Genomic DNA, 14,463 nt, shown 5'->3' on the forward strand with positions numbered 1-14,463 from the left:
TCCTGCCTGTGATTAGTCAGCGGTAATGGCATGATCAATGTACAACCCCTCTTCCTGCCTGTGATTCATTGGGCCTACCTGCCAATCAGAACTAGTCTAAACAGGTTTTACTTAGCTCATTCTTCATCAGTGGACTCTGTATGAACTTTTATAAAAAAAAGTTATCCATTGATGTCATCATGATTTAGCACAAATCCACCATCTTAGAAATTGCCTGACCATGCCTGACGCATGCCTGCATCACCCTATTCCTGATCAGCATTTGATAGCTGCTCCGAATTGAATCTAGTTTTTCAATAATTTATAATAAGCATATACTACTTAACATACTTTCTATCGCACAAAACATTCTGGCCCCAAAAAATAGATCGCCCTTCAAAGCGCCTTTCCTGAAAGGCACTACATTTCTGATTTTTACAACATGTAGAGTCATTAATCAACCCGATAAGTTATCTGCATTCGGTTTGAGGGGGAAGGGGTCTACCTTCTATACATTAAGTTTAAAGAGGGGGCGGGGACCTCCTGTACAATTTTCAGTGTACCTACACATCTCTGACCTAATCACCCTTTACTATAAAACAATTTTATTTCAATCTGAGAGGTTTTCCTAAAACATTTCTACAAAGTCAGTACTAACACATTATACTCTTCTAATCTAAACATGTATACATCCATAAGGAATACCTTTATTTGCTTTTATTTGAGTCCCACCTCCATTACTCAGTTTATATTTATACTAATTATACATTAGTTCATTTACGGCCACTATGAGAATCAAAAAGTTGGTATGTCATTTGAGTAAACCCATTAATCACAACTGAAGTGATCAGGTTAGCACATTCTGTCTTAACCCATTACAGTTTTAACACAGCACAGACAGAACAATTTATTTATCAAACTATTCCTCATGGAGCATCCGTTCAACTTCTTACTCAATTGGAGTAAGAAGTTAAATGGATGTTCAGTTATAAAATCAAACAAGATAACCAAGCATCCTCACGAAGTACAACTTACCCGTCAAAATTGGGATATCTACCCAGAACACAACTATAGGGGTTGTGGGGAACAAGAGAGTTCTTCCTAAGGATCTCTGATGACACAGGGATTATACCATCGACATACAGGGATGAGATGGATTGAAAAAGAAAATTGAGACATCCCTCAACTCAACCAAGATGCCCTCCCCTAACAAGAGAGATGGAGTACGAGACAACAAATTAGAACATTGGCATTTTTAACTTTCTACTGTGGCTACAATTGCCACAGCCCAAGTCCTGGAGAAAGCGGAGACCTGGATCTATTCCACTGAAACCGGTTGACTAGTAGAGGGTCATGCTGATTACCTGACTCCCTTGACTCAGCAAAATTGAGATTGAGCTTGGCTGAATCACATTTAGATTTTAATTAGTAATGAAAAGTGAACATCAATAGACATATGGGGTGATTTAACTAGTCCATATGTTCTGCCTTCTGTGTTTTTTAATAAGTTGATAAGTCACGCATATTTGGAAGCAATACAAATAAAAATAGAAGGATTTGACTTCCAAAAGTGTGCTCCTAGTTTCTTAGTGGATAAGGAAAGTAGTGAGAGAGGATAGGAAACGTTTTCTCGTTCATCCCTTAACCTTGATAGGCGATACATCAGCGCACTACCAGGGTTAGCTACACACACCCACATATAGAAAGTGTCTTTGTAGGGACATTTAGTAATCTATATGGAACTAAGTTTGAGGAATAACTTAAATTTGAGGAAACCCACGAGCCCATTTTCATAAATTTAATTACGTGTGATTTTACTACACACTTCTGTATCACTCCCACCCCATAACGACATCCGGTGCCTTGTTTCTTCATTGTCCAACCCATACATATTCTTATTTTTTCTCATCATCAGTACAGTTTCCAATACCACGTCTTCCACCCGATTCATCTTAGTTTGGTATCGTTCATGTCCACAGATCATTTTCCTGATCGGTTAATTTTTTGTTGTCCTTTGAGCTGCTTTGCAGCAAGTCTCCAAGGCCCTTTCAATGCCTTGGCCAGAAGTCTGTTGACTTTATATGACAGCAATATGTTTGATTCATATCACCAAAAAACAGTCGATCAGAACAGCAGTTGTTTGTTTTTTCTGGGGGAAACAAGGATTGGGGAGCCTTTGCAGAAAAAGTTCTTTCCGACATAGGTAAATTCCAACTGGGAATTTTTTGTTTGGGTTCGTCAACCAGTCCTTTTGGCTCATAGGATCATGTGTCATCAATCTACCAATGTATACGCCTCCTCTTTCATAAAAAAACGGAATGAGTTTCCTTTGAAAAATAAGCATGTCTCTATAATCAACATTTTTTCACCCAACCCTTTATTAAAAATCTACTCTTAATATCTGTCACACACTCCTGCCTCCTAAAAAACTACAACAAACAACACTTTTAAACATTCCTGCCTCCTAAAAAAAACTTCATCAAATATTTTAGTTCCTTATATACCAAAGATACTAATCCCCTTCCTCTTTCGTACATATTTACCTTTTCTTACTGTAGGTTTGTCTAATGCTGTGACCTGGTTTGTTTACAATAAACATATTCATTTGCTTTTAGTTTTTTAGGCAATAAATACATCTGCCTGTCTTGTCTTCTGCCCTTATATCTTATGGGCTTGTTTTTATACTCATTATGTGTCCCTTTAGGGGGCTTTTTCATTTTCCCTCTAGATCGACATTCTCAGATGTCGAGGTGCTCAAAATATTTTAACACATTTAAACAACAACAATTTAAAAAGGCATGTCGTTGTCTTTGTCATGATTCCTACCCCCGGGTATCCGGACCAGGTCCATCTGTCCCGGGAGCAGGCATCCAGATACTTGGGAAAAAACTAGCAGCCCGGCTAGCGGCTATCTGGGTACAGTCCTGGCACACTAGGCGCCAGGCTCATAGAAGTGGTCAGTCCTGGAGCCATAGGCACCAGGCTCATTTGCTTTCACTTACCTCATGCAGACCATGCTGCTCAGCATTCAAGCCAATGTGAAGTCTGAAGGGGGACTACTTTATTTCAGGGACTATTTTCTTACTCGGGTGTGGTCTTGGGAACTTCTTACCTGGGACTACTTTGAAGGCTATTTAAACCACGCCCGAAGAGCAGCTCACGCTTCGCATTATACTGCATTCTGCAGCGTAACGCTCACCGTGCCTGCAAGCCAGTCTTCTGCCACGCCCGCCTCGAGTCTGGAGCTCCTAGAAAAAAGGGAGAAAGAAGGAAAAAGGTTAGAACAAGAACAATACTTTATTCCTCACCTGATTCTGGATCCATCGCGCCTTCGAATAGGAAGAAAGACGTTATTTGATGCACGTTGCATCACCTGCTGCAGCGCTGCGCTATACTCACCAGCCTTCGCAGCACCTCCACGATCCACCTCTGTCTTCATCATTTCTTCGCCAAACTCAGGCACCTAAGGGGAATAAAATAACAGCAAGGTGAGCCGAGAGAATAAATAAGGCAATATTAGTCACCACAACAGACTTACCTGATTTTACCGCCGGAGGCATTCTTCATCTCCACGGGCCGGCGCAGCCTCCATTCATCTTCGCAGAACTCTGGCACCTAAGTGGAACAAAGGTACAGCCAGGTGAGCCGAAAGAACAAACCAAGGGAATCTCTTTCACCATGATAGACTTACCTGATTTTACCACGGGAGGTATTATTCCTCAAAACGCCATAATTTCTCACTCTGCACCTGTAATAAGGGAGAAAGCAACAGATTACATACAGGTGTCATTTGCCGGACAGTGTTGGATAATACAGACTCTTACCTGAACTTTACCAGCCGCACAAGGCAATCTTCACTAGGGTCATTCTGCAAGCTGCAAGGAACCGGACAAGAGTGAAAGTCAGACATTTTGAACTCTTACGAACTATATACTTACGGCTCCTCACCAGGAAACTCAGAGTCAATATTGTTCTGGAACTCTCCAATTCCTTCGGACCAGTGAAGTAACTGGTTATCCACACGCCCCTGCATTCTACGCAGGATGGAGAGCTCATCCTTTAAAAACCTAAGGTGAGAATATAAAAAGAGGCATCAGAGGTGATTAGAGGGGAGAACAGTGGGGGGGGGATTATCACTCAAATCCACGGGTGTCTAATTCCCTTTCTCCACTTTCAGGAGAATACTTCTTCAGGTCAAGCAGACGAGATTAGGTGGGCCAGTCCAGTCTGTCATCTCTGCACTATGCGTCACGTGGGTGGAAACCGCAGCTGTCCAGTTACGATCGACACCCCTGTGGGAGCCAGGTGAGCGTAACAGAACGCGAAGCCTTCCCACAAATTCCCACCCGGGCGCTATGGAGACCTCAGAAACTGCCCAACTGGCCCAATTACTAGGGGAACTAAGGGCTGAAGTACATTCTGCCCTCCAAGAAACTAATGCACTCAGGAGAGAACTGATTTTGTCAAAGGAGCGAACTGATGACCTTGCTAGGCAATTGCTGCAAAGCCAGGCTGGACAAACACCCCTGCCTGGACTAGGGGGAAACCCAACTCCTGTTTCATCAAGCAACCCTGTGCAAGTAATCCTACCAGGAACTATTCCTTTAGCTCCTCCCGAACGCTTTGATGGAGACCCCAAAAGGTTCGCCGTATTTATGAATCAATGCCGCCTGCACTTTTTATGCAGTCCTGGAGCTTTTCCAAATGATCAAGCCAAAGTAGCCTTTGTACTATCATATCTCAGTGGTAGCGCAGCCGATTGGTCGATTCCTCTAGTCAACCAGGACGACCCTCTTCTTCGTGACTTTCAGGGTTTTCAATTGAGCATGGAAAGACTATTCGCCCGACATTCACAGGGACAGGCCCTGGATAACAAACTTTTGTCCCTGCAACAGGGTAACCAGGATCTACTAACCTATATCGCTACCTTCAATAGGTTGGTGGTGGAAACAGGATGGCCCGAGGTAAAGTGAATTACATTATTCCATCGTGGACTGCGAGGAGAACTCAAAGATGTTTTGGCTCAAGTTGTGAACCCACCTCAGGGTTGTGCTGAATATATAGACTTAGTGGTCCAGATAGATCACTGACTTCAGAATAGAAAGGCGGATCGAGCTAAGTTCGAGAATCGAATGTTGGTTAAACCCAATGTTTTCCCCAAAGGAACGGATGCACCGAAACCCATACAGATCGTGGGGGTTAGAGGACCTTTAACTCAGAAGGAAAGAGAAAAGAGACGACAGTTGCACTTGTGTCTGTACTGTGGAACCTCTGGATATTTTCTATGGGATTGCCCAGTAAAACCACCCAAAAAGGTGGTAGGAGCTGCAGACAAGAGTCAAACAGAGTCTGATCCGGGGAACGACCACGCCCGACAAGCGTAGAGGTCTGCTTGCCGAGCTTAAAGAAGGACATTCAGACCTCGCACCTAATAGTGCCAATGGTCCTCATTGAACCTAGGCAGCCATCACATATGCACGCAGTAAGAGCGTACATAGATAGCTGGGCCATAGGAAACTATATGGATCAAGAACTGGCTTCAAGGATGAACCTATCTCTTTACAAAAGAACCACTACAGATGTCATCACTACCGTCGATGGAACTGAAATTGCCTCTGGGCCAGTAACTCATTCCACTACAGAGATGACACTGTTGGGTCAAGATGGGCATAGAGAAAGCATTGTGTTTGACTTAATCAAGGCTCCACAATTCCAAATAATTCTGGGAATGCCATGGTTGGAAACACATAATCCTTGTATAGAATGGCGACAGAAGAGAATGACCTTCCCAGATTGTACACACACGTGTTACCAAAAAAAAACCTTGAACAAGGGCCTGGCCACAGTCACTAACCCACCTGTTCAGTTACCTCAGGAATATCAGGAATATCTGAATGTTTTTCAGAAAATACAGGCAAACACTTTACCACCTCACAGATCTTACGATTGTCAGATCGATCTTGTACCCGGTGCACAACCCCCATGCAGCAGGAACTACGCCCTTACGGAGCCTGAAAACCTTCACCTACGACAATACCTGGATCAATACCGTGCTAATGGCTTCATTCGCCCATCCAAGTCTCCTGCATCCTCAGCTCTGTTCTTCGTACCTAAAAAGGAAGGTGACCTTAGAACATGTATAGATTACCATGCATTAAACCAAATTACGGTAAAAAACCGATACCCTTTGCCTCTGATCTCCGAATTACTGGACCAAGTTAAGGATGCTTGTATCTATACTAAGTTAGATCTCCGAGGGGTATATCATCTGGTACGCGTGAAGAAAGACGATGAATGGAAAACTGCGTTTCACACCAAGTACGGATTATTCGAATATCAGGTGATGCCTTTTGGGTTGTGCAATGCACCAGCAGCCTTCCAGTATTTTATGAATGATGTTTTTCGCGAACTCATTGACATCTGTCTTGTTGTTTACATAGACGACATTCTAGTGTACGCCTCCTCAAGATCAGACCATGTTAAGCACGTTTGAGCAGTCCTTGAAAAATTACGCCAACAAAAGTTGTATGCAAAGCTGGAAAAATGTGTCTTTCATTCCACAAAAGTTGAATTTCTAGAATTTATTCTGACCCCAAAAGGAGTTCGAATGGACTCTCAAAGTGGATGCCATTCTCAAATGGCCATCACCCAGTTCAGTTAAAGGAGTTCAAAGCATGCTTGGCTTCACTAATTTCTACCAAAGATTTATCCCTGAATTCTCTCATATTGTACATCCCATCACAGCACTTTTGAAAAAGAACAAGTGCTTCTTGTGGACTGAAGAAGCTGAAAAAGCCTTCTAAGATCTAAAACTGAAATTCATGTCTGCACCTGTTTTAAAGCATCCTTGCCCCAAGCTTCCATACATAGTTGAAACGGATGCACCCAGTTTAGCCATAGGAGCTCTCCTGCCTGTCTCAGAAGGATCCGGAAACAAGCCAACTTCATCCATGAGCATTCTGGTCAAGAAAATTCTCGGCACCCGAATTAAACTATGCGGTTCCCGATAAAGAGTTATTGGCCATCAAATCTGCTTTCAAGGCTTGGCGGTATTATCTTCTCGGCACCAGGCATACCATCACTGTAATCACCGATCACAGGAATTTGCAATATTTGAAGCCAGCCAAGGCCCAATCATCACGTCAATTTAGGTGGGCATTTTTCTTTGCAGAATTCAATTTTGTGATCACTTACCGACCAGGTTGTAAAAATGGCAAAGCCGATACCCTATCCCGAATAGGAATGGGAGAAGCATACTCGAACCCGGAACCAGTACCTATAATTTCAGAAGAAAGAATCCTTGGCATAACTACTCTACAAACTCTAGAAGACATTCATTCAAAAATCAAGCAATGTTTTAATCCAGCAGCCCTACAGGACTGGGTAAAGAAAGGCCAAGATTATTCAGTTATCAATGATCTACCATACTATCAAGGTCGTCTATTCATACCACACAAGGAGCTACAGGAATTAGTCATCTCCAACTATCATGATGCGCTGATTGAAGGACATCCAGGGGTCGCAAAAACTGAAGCTAAAATTAAGAGGCAATTTTGGTGGCACACCTGGCAAAAAGACGTTAAATCATTTGTGCTATCTTGTGGAATCTGTGCCAAAAACAAAAGCCAGAAGAAGAAACCAGCTGGTCTTTTACAACCTTTGGATGTTCCACCTACGCCATGGCACACTTTGTCTCTTGACTTCATTACTGATCTGCCTCCAAGTAGTGGATTTAACACCATTCTAGTTGTAGTAGATCTTTTTTCCAAGATGGCCCACTTTATTCCTTTAAAGGGATTACCGTCCGCTGCAATTTTAGCCAAGGAATTTCGTGAAAATATTGTTCGACTACATGGATTCCCTTCCGTATTGGTCTCAGACCGAGCTAGCCAATTCATCTCACAATTCTCGAAAAAATGCTGCCAACTGGCGCAAATGGACGTGAGGTTATCTACCAGTCACCATCCCCAGACCGATAGTCAAACAGAGAGGACTAACCAGACTCTTGAACAATACCTACGTTGCATGCTACACCAAACCGAAGGAAGTTGGAAGGATATTTTGTGGATTTCTGAATACGCATACAACAATTCTGTACACTCAGGAACTGGACAAAGCCCCTTTTTTACCATGTATGGGCATCACCCTCGAACCTCTGAACTCGATTTGCCCCAACACCTAGAAATGCCCGTGGTGAATCATTTGCACTCTACTATTACACAAGCCTTCAAGGAAGCAATAGAGTTTTTTTTAAAAAGGGCAAAAGAGAAATAAAAAAAAAATGCTGACCAACATAGGAGTACCTATGTTGGTCACAATACCAACAATACCAGATTGGGGATCAAGTCTGGCTGGCTACTAAACACATACCCCTGAAAGGAACTCTGACCTTTAACCCTAGATATTTGGGACCTTACACCATTAAGGTCATCATCAACCCGGTGGCCGTTAAATTGGAACTACCTTCTAACATGCAAATTCACCCCGTCTTTCATGTTTCACTCCTGAAACCAGTCCAACCCGGGACAAGATTAACCAATCCACCTGATCCTATCCTAATTGATGGGGAACCCGAATTTGAAGTTAAAAATATCCTGGACTCTAAGATAGTTAACTCAAGACTTTTTTATTTAATTGACTGGAAAGGTTACGGACCACAAGAAAGATCCTGGGAACCTAGTGACCATGTTCATGCACCCCGACTGGTGAAAGAATTCCATCAGGACTTCCCAGAAAAACCAGGGCCAAGAGGAAGAACGACCTTGGGAGGGGCCTTGGGGGGGAGTGCTGTCATGATTCCTACCCCCGGGCATCCGGACCAGGTCCATCTGTCCCGGGAGCAGGCATCCAGATACTTGGGCAAAAACCAGCAGCCCCGGCTAGGGGCTATCTGGGTACAGTCCTAGCGCCGTAGGTGCCAGGCTCATAGAAGGGGTCAGTCCTTGCGCCATAGGCGCCAGGCTCATTTGCTTTCACTTACCTCATGCAGACCATGCTGCTCAGCATTCAAGCCAATGTGAAGTCTGAAATGGGACTACTTTATTTCAGGGACTATTTTCTTACTCGGGTGTGGTCTTGGGAACTTCTTACCTGGGACTACTTTGAAGGCTATTTAAACCACGCCCGAAGAGCAGCTCATGCTTCGTGTTATTCTGCATCCTGCAGCGTAACGCTTGCCGTGCCTGCAAGCGAGCATCCAGTCTTCTGCCACGCCCGCCTCGAGTCTGGAGCTCCTAGAAAAAAGGGAGAAAGAAGCAAAAAGGTTAGAACAAGAACAATATTTTATTCCTCACCTGATTCTGGATCCATCGCGCCTTCGAATAGGAAGAAAGAGGTTATTTGATGCGCGTTGCATTGCCTGCTGCAGCGCCGCGCTATACTCACCAGCCTTCGCAGCACCTCCACGATCCACCTCTGTCTTCATCATTTCTTTGCCAAACTCCAGCACCTAAGGGGAATAAAAGAACCGCAAGGTGAGCCGAGAGACTAAATAAGGCAATATTAGTCACCACAACAGACTTACCTAATTTTACCGCCGGAGGCATTCTTCATCTCCACGGGCCGGCGCAGTCTCCATTCATCTTCGCCGAACTCCGGCACCTAAGGGGAACAAGAGTACAGCCAGGTGAGCCGAAAGAACAAACCAAGGGAATCTTTTTCACCATGATAGACTTACCTGATTTTACCACGGGAGGTATTATTCCTCAAAACGCCATAATTTCTCACTCTGCACCTGTAATAAGGGAGAAAGCAACAGATTACATACAGGTGTCATTTGCTGGACATTGTTGGATAATACAGACTCTTACCTGAACTTTACCATCGCACGAGGCAATCTTCTCTAGGGTCAAGCTGCAAGCTGCAAGGAATCGGACAAGAGTGAAAGTCAGACATTTTGAACTCTTACGAACTATATACTTACGGCTCCTCGCCAGGAACCTCAGAGTCAATATTGTTCTGTAACTCTCCAATTCCTTCGGACCAGTGAAGTAACTGGTTATTCCCGCGTCCCTGCATTCTACGCAAGATGGAGAGCTCATCCTTTAAAAACCTAGGGTGAGAATATAAATACAGACATCGGAGGTGATTAGAGGGGAGAACAGTGGGGGGGGGGGGTTATCACTCAAATCCACGGGTGGCTAATTCCCTTTCTCCACTTTCAGGAGAATACTTCTTCGGGTCAAACAGACGAGATTAGGTGGGCCAGTCCAGTCTGTCATCTCTGCACTACGCGTCACGTGGGTGGAAACCGCAGCTGTCCAGTTCCGATCGACGCCCCTGTGGGAGCCAGGTGAGCGTAACAGTCTTCTCCATCTGCTAGGCGCATCCGTAGCAGAAGAAGGCGGTATTGGCAGGGATCCCTGTTCTCTGTTGAAAATTGAAACAGAGACAAAAGTCATTCGGGTACTAGCAAGGGGGTCAAGTTTCTTCCTGACCTAAACTTATTTCTCCTTTCTGCTAATGAAAAATGTATACTAGAATCGTTTCTGGCTTTTTTCAGCCCATTTGACTTAAAGGCTTCGCCGGACTAGTTGGTGCACATACGAATTTCAATAATTTATCTTTAGGCCTGTACACTATTTGAACCTGTTCTTGGTTTTTTCTCAGCTCAGCTGAACAGTCTTCATCTGCTCTGCTGTAAATACTTCATTCTGCTTTGCTGCATGTTCTTCATCAGCTTTTCTGTAAATGCTTCACCTTCCCTTCGTCATCTTCCTTTCGATCGCGTTGGACCGTGGTCATTTCCCTTCTGTGCTGTACTTTCATCCTGTTTGAGAAAAAATAAAACGTTTCGCTGCACATTATCTCCTCCTTACCCACTACACTAATCTAGCCTTTCCCTTTTTTTCTAGACTATGGCACCAATTCTTACTATGTGCCTTCTCATTTTATCATAGAACTACATTGTTTATATATTTTACCTTTGTTGGTATTCTGCCAACTATCAAAAAATTAAAAAAGGGTTACTTACCTGTTATTTGACGTCTTCTAGGTCCTGCGTTGTCTGAGGTGGCCATGCTTGCTTCTCTGTGCTACTCTATCCACATCTATTTGTACCTATCTTGGGAAAAATTGCTATATAATTGAAGACACTGTGTCTCTATCTGCCTCTGTTTCTGTTACTCACCTGGGTCCTCTTACTTAATAATGATATGATCATCAGTGTGTTCACACCCTGTGGGGTGAACCAGTACTTACCTCTCTTTTTTCTTTTCTTTTCTCCCTATTTACTAATACTTACCTGTGTCCTAATATATTGTCTCTTCCCCTATTTAAGGCCAGGCAGACATTCCTTCAATGTTCACTGGAGGTCCATAGTTTTCATCTATAACATAAACCAACATTGTTACATACACTCAAAAAATGATATTTTACTTATCATTTGTATGTTCTCTTGAATTGGCTCTGTACAAAATTTTCCTTGTCCGGTTAACCCAATTTTGGTCAACCATACCCATTTCTAGTTCTCCATTAATCCCATAATTCTTGTTTATTGCACTGCACAACTTTTTCAATTTTGGCATTCAGTCTTCGTTGATGCTGTTTATTTTTAAAATTCACATTTTTGCTTCTTTTTATGCTCCCTTTTAACGTTCATTCCTTCATTCATCCAATAATTTCTTCATTCATTTTTCCTTTCCTTCATTTTTTATTTATTTATTTCATCCAAATAACGTCCATTATTCAAACTGAGCTCTTTATTGCTGTACTGTTTAAAGTAAATTATTTATTTGTATCTTCTCTTAATTCATTTTTCTGGACCTATGCAAAAAGGGCGCAAAGTCCACCTAACAATTTGGTACTCTCTCTAAATATTTAGAAACCTACACTAAATGCTACTACATTATTGCCATATGTAATAAAATGTTTCCTTTCCCTTCTTTTTAGTATTTGATGTTCCTAAAGAAAACACCACTTCATCCTTCTATAGACCCTATCTAAATATATCGTTATTAGTGACTTTATTTAACCTACACCTTTTCTTGAGAACTATTACTATCCTCCATGATCCATTTTTATTATTCACTCCTTGATCATTTGCCATGTTTCCTTACACTATGGCTGTTTTTAACTTTATGGGGCTCATCTGTCCTCCTTTTTTGTTCATAAATATCTGTGGTCTGAGACTAATTCATCAAATTCTCTCACCACTTTTCCACTAGGTCACACAGCTATCTGCAATACTCCGCTTTCATTACAACAATAAAACCCTTTGGTTTCTACCAGAAACGTCTCATCTTGACCTGTGCATGCCACTTTGAACTCACCCATATGCAAATGGTGCATTCCTAAAAAAACCAACGCACTTTCCCTTAATCACCTAAACAAAATCATCATGTTTAGGCTTGTATCATACACTCCTATCCTTAAAACATTAAGAGGTGCCTGTTGCGAATATAACAATAATTTGTCTTAACACACTCTCCTCCAGAGACTACTAATTCCTCACTAGACAAAAACAACTTCATTTATAGTCTTCAACAAACACTCTACATTTTCTAATATTCATTCACCACCTTTCTGTCTTTGCTGCATGGACATACAGTCCCGATGTCTACCACTAGAACACAAATTGTACTTCTTTTGCCATATTAATTCTCTGCACTCCTTCAGGCTTAGTGCCACAACCAATTCCGAACACACCAAGTCACGCTATGAGGCTGTAGAACTGTGGATGCATGTATTCCTCTGTTTTTGTGGAAGCATTTCTTCTTTTTATAATAACACATTTACTCCTGTGTTTCACTATTTATTCCATGTGTGCATATTGCTGAGTCTGCATGTGGGCTCACTTACTTGCCCTCTGCAGGAAACCTGTTTTGCACCTTTCCTAAGTTTCTGTACATGCTGCACACCAGCGCTTATGTCTGATACACTGTCTGATCTCGGGCAAAACCCCTTCCTTGACTTGTGAACTACACGCTAACGGGTGGACTGTCCCCCCTCTCGAGAATTGCCCATTTCTGCACAAATCCTTGGCTTCTCCACATGCGTGGATAGTGCCCTGACATATTGCATGTCCGACATACAGGAGGTCCCCTACTTTACCCCTCCTGCATGTTTTGACTATCATTCTGCGTGCTTTGAAACCCACATTGGTTACTCTGGAAATTTCCCTAATTATTCAGGAAGCCTCTACCTTGTGGTATGAATCCATTATTACTTTTTATCAAACTGCCTTTGGTTATTCACCTGCGGCATGTTTGCTGTTTGCTGCAAATCGGATCCTTCCCCACTAGCCAACATCGCCCCTTTCATGGCATATACTTTGATGATTTTTTCTGCACTCATTTTGCCTCTTCATCTTACGGGCATACTTTTTCTGTTCATTCTTCCCCTTCAATAATCTGAATTTCTGACCATGCATTAGCTTCTAGGCCCACAAATCTCTTGAGCTGCTTCTGTATTATCTCTGGCAACCCTTGACATCATCATAGCTTCCAGATTTGGCGTGTTCAGATACAGCACTCTGTAAGGCAGAATTCTCCAGAATGGCTAATTTCCCTTACCTACTGAGTCCCTCAGCAGCTTTGCTGGATTTCTAGGATTTTTTTTTTCACCTGGTAAGAGTGCGAGACTTTTTTCCCACTCTTACATGTGTTTTGCTGTGTGTGTTTAACATTTTGTGTTCATAGACTGTGGAGCCTCACCTACTCCACAGGCATCATCTTTTTACTGTGTTACACAGCACCTTCAGTGCAGTGACACAGAGTTGTCTTTTAGGCTTCCCAACTCAGACTCCGTTTTCTGGGACTAACTACTGTCTCCCAGAACATATAAAGTTGCCATTAACTTTATAAGCCTCTGTAAAACCACAGACCCAGTACAACCATCTTATGTGGAGTAATGGAACGGGTTCATATTTATCCCTTTTTGTCTGTTTCTCTTGGAGCATTGTTTTGCTCCCTTTTCATAAGACTTGGCTGGTGGTAGTGGTAACTACCCTATTTTTCCTACTGCGGTTATCTTAAATAACCTTGGTATTGTTTTAGGCTATCTTGGTAGCCTCGAACTTAAACCCGCTAGGCCATATAAGTTTTATTACGGTTCTGGCTGGGTTTATTCGCCATTTCTTTTTGTAAAAGTCTTTCTCGTGTTTTACTCTGCGCGCCACACCAGGTTTGATTCCTTTGTTCACCGTCTTTTCGCGGGCCTCTACGCAGAAGCCCTCCTTAGGCGACTCTATGTCTGGGGGGGGTAGGATGTGAGGGAGGGGTTTAGGACTCCCTGCACAGGGTCTCCTTGGAGAGCCATGTCGCATTCTGAAATAATAATAATTTTGCATTTGGCCAAATTATTTGCTGTGGTGACTGCACCGGCGGGGCAGCCACCCTGCTGTGTGATTGACAGCCAGGCTGTGTGAATGGGGGAACACTGCATAAAAAGCAGTTCTGTGGGACTGGAAAGACAGAGTCGCCACTGGAACAAAAGAACTGACAAGGAGCTGAGAGAAGAGGACCCCTACCACGACTGAACCGCCTG

Source organism: Ambystoma mexicanum, chromosome 2q (genome assembly GCF_040938575.1).
Source record: "Ambystoma mexicanum isolate Mex_15411 chromosome 2q, UKY_AmexF1_1, whole genome shotgun sequence".
NCBI lineage: Eukaryota > Metazoa > Chordata > Amphibia > Caudata > Ambystomatidae > Ambystoma > Ambystoma mexicanum.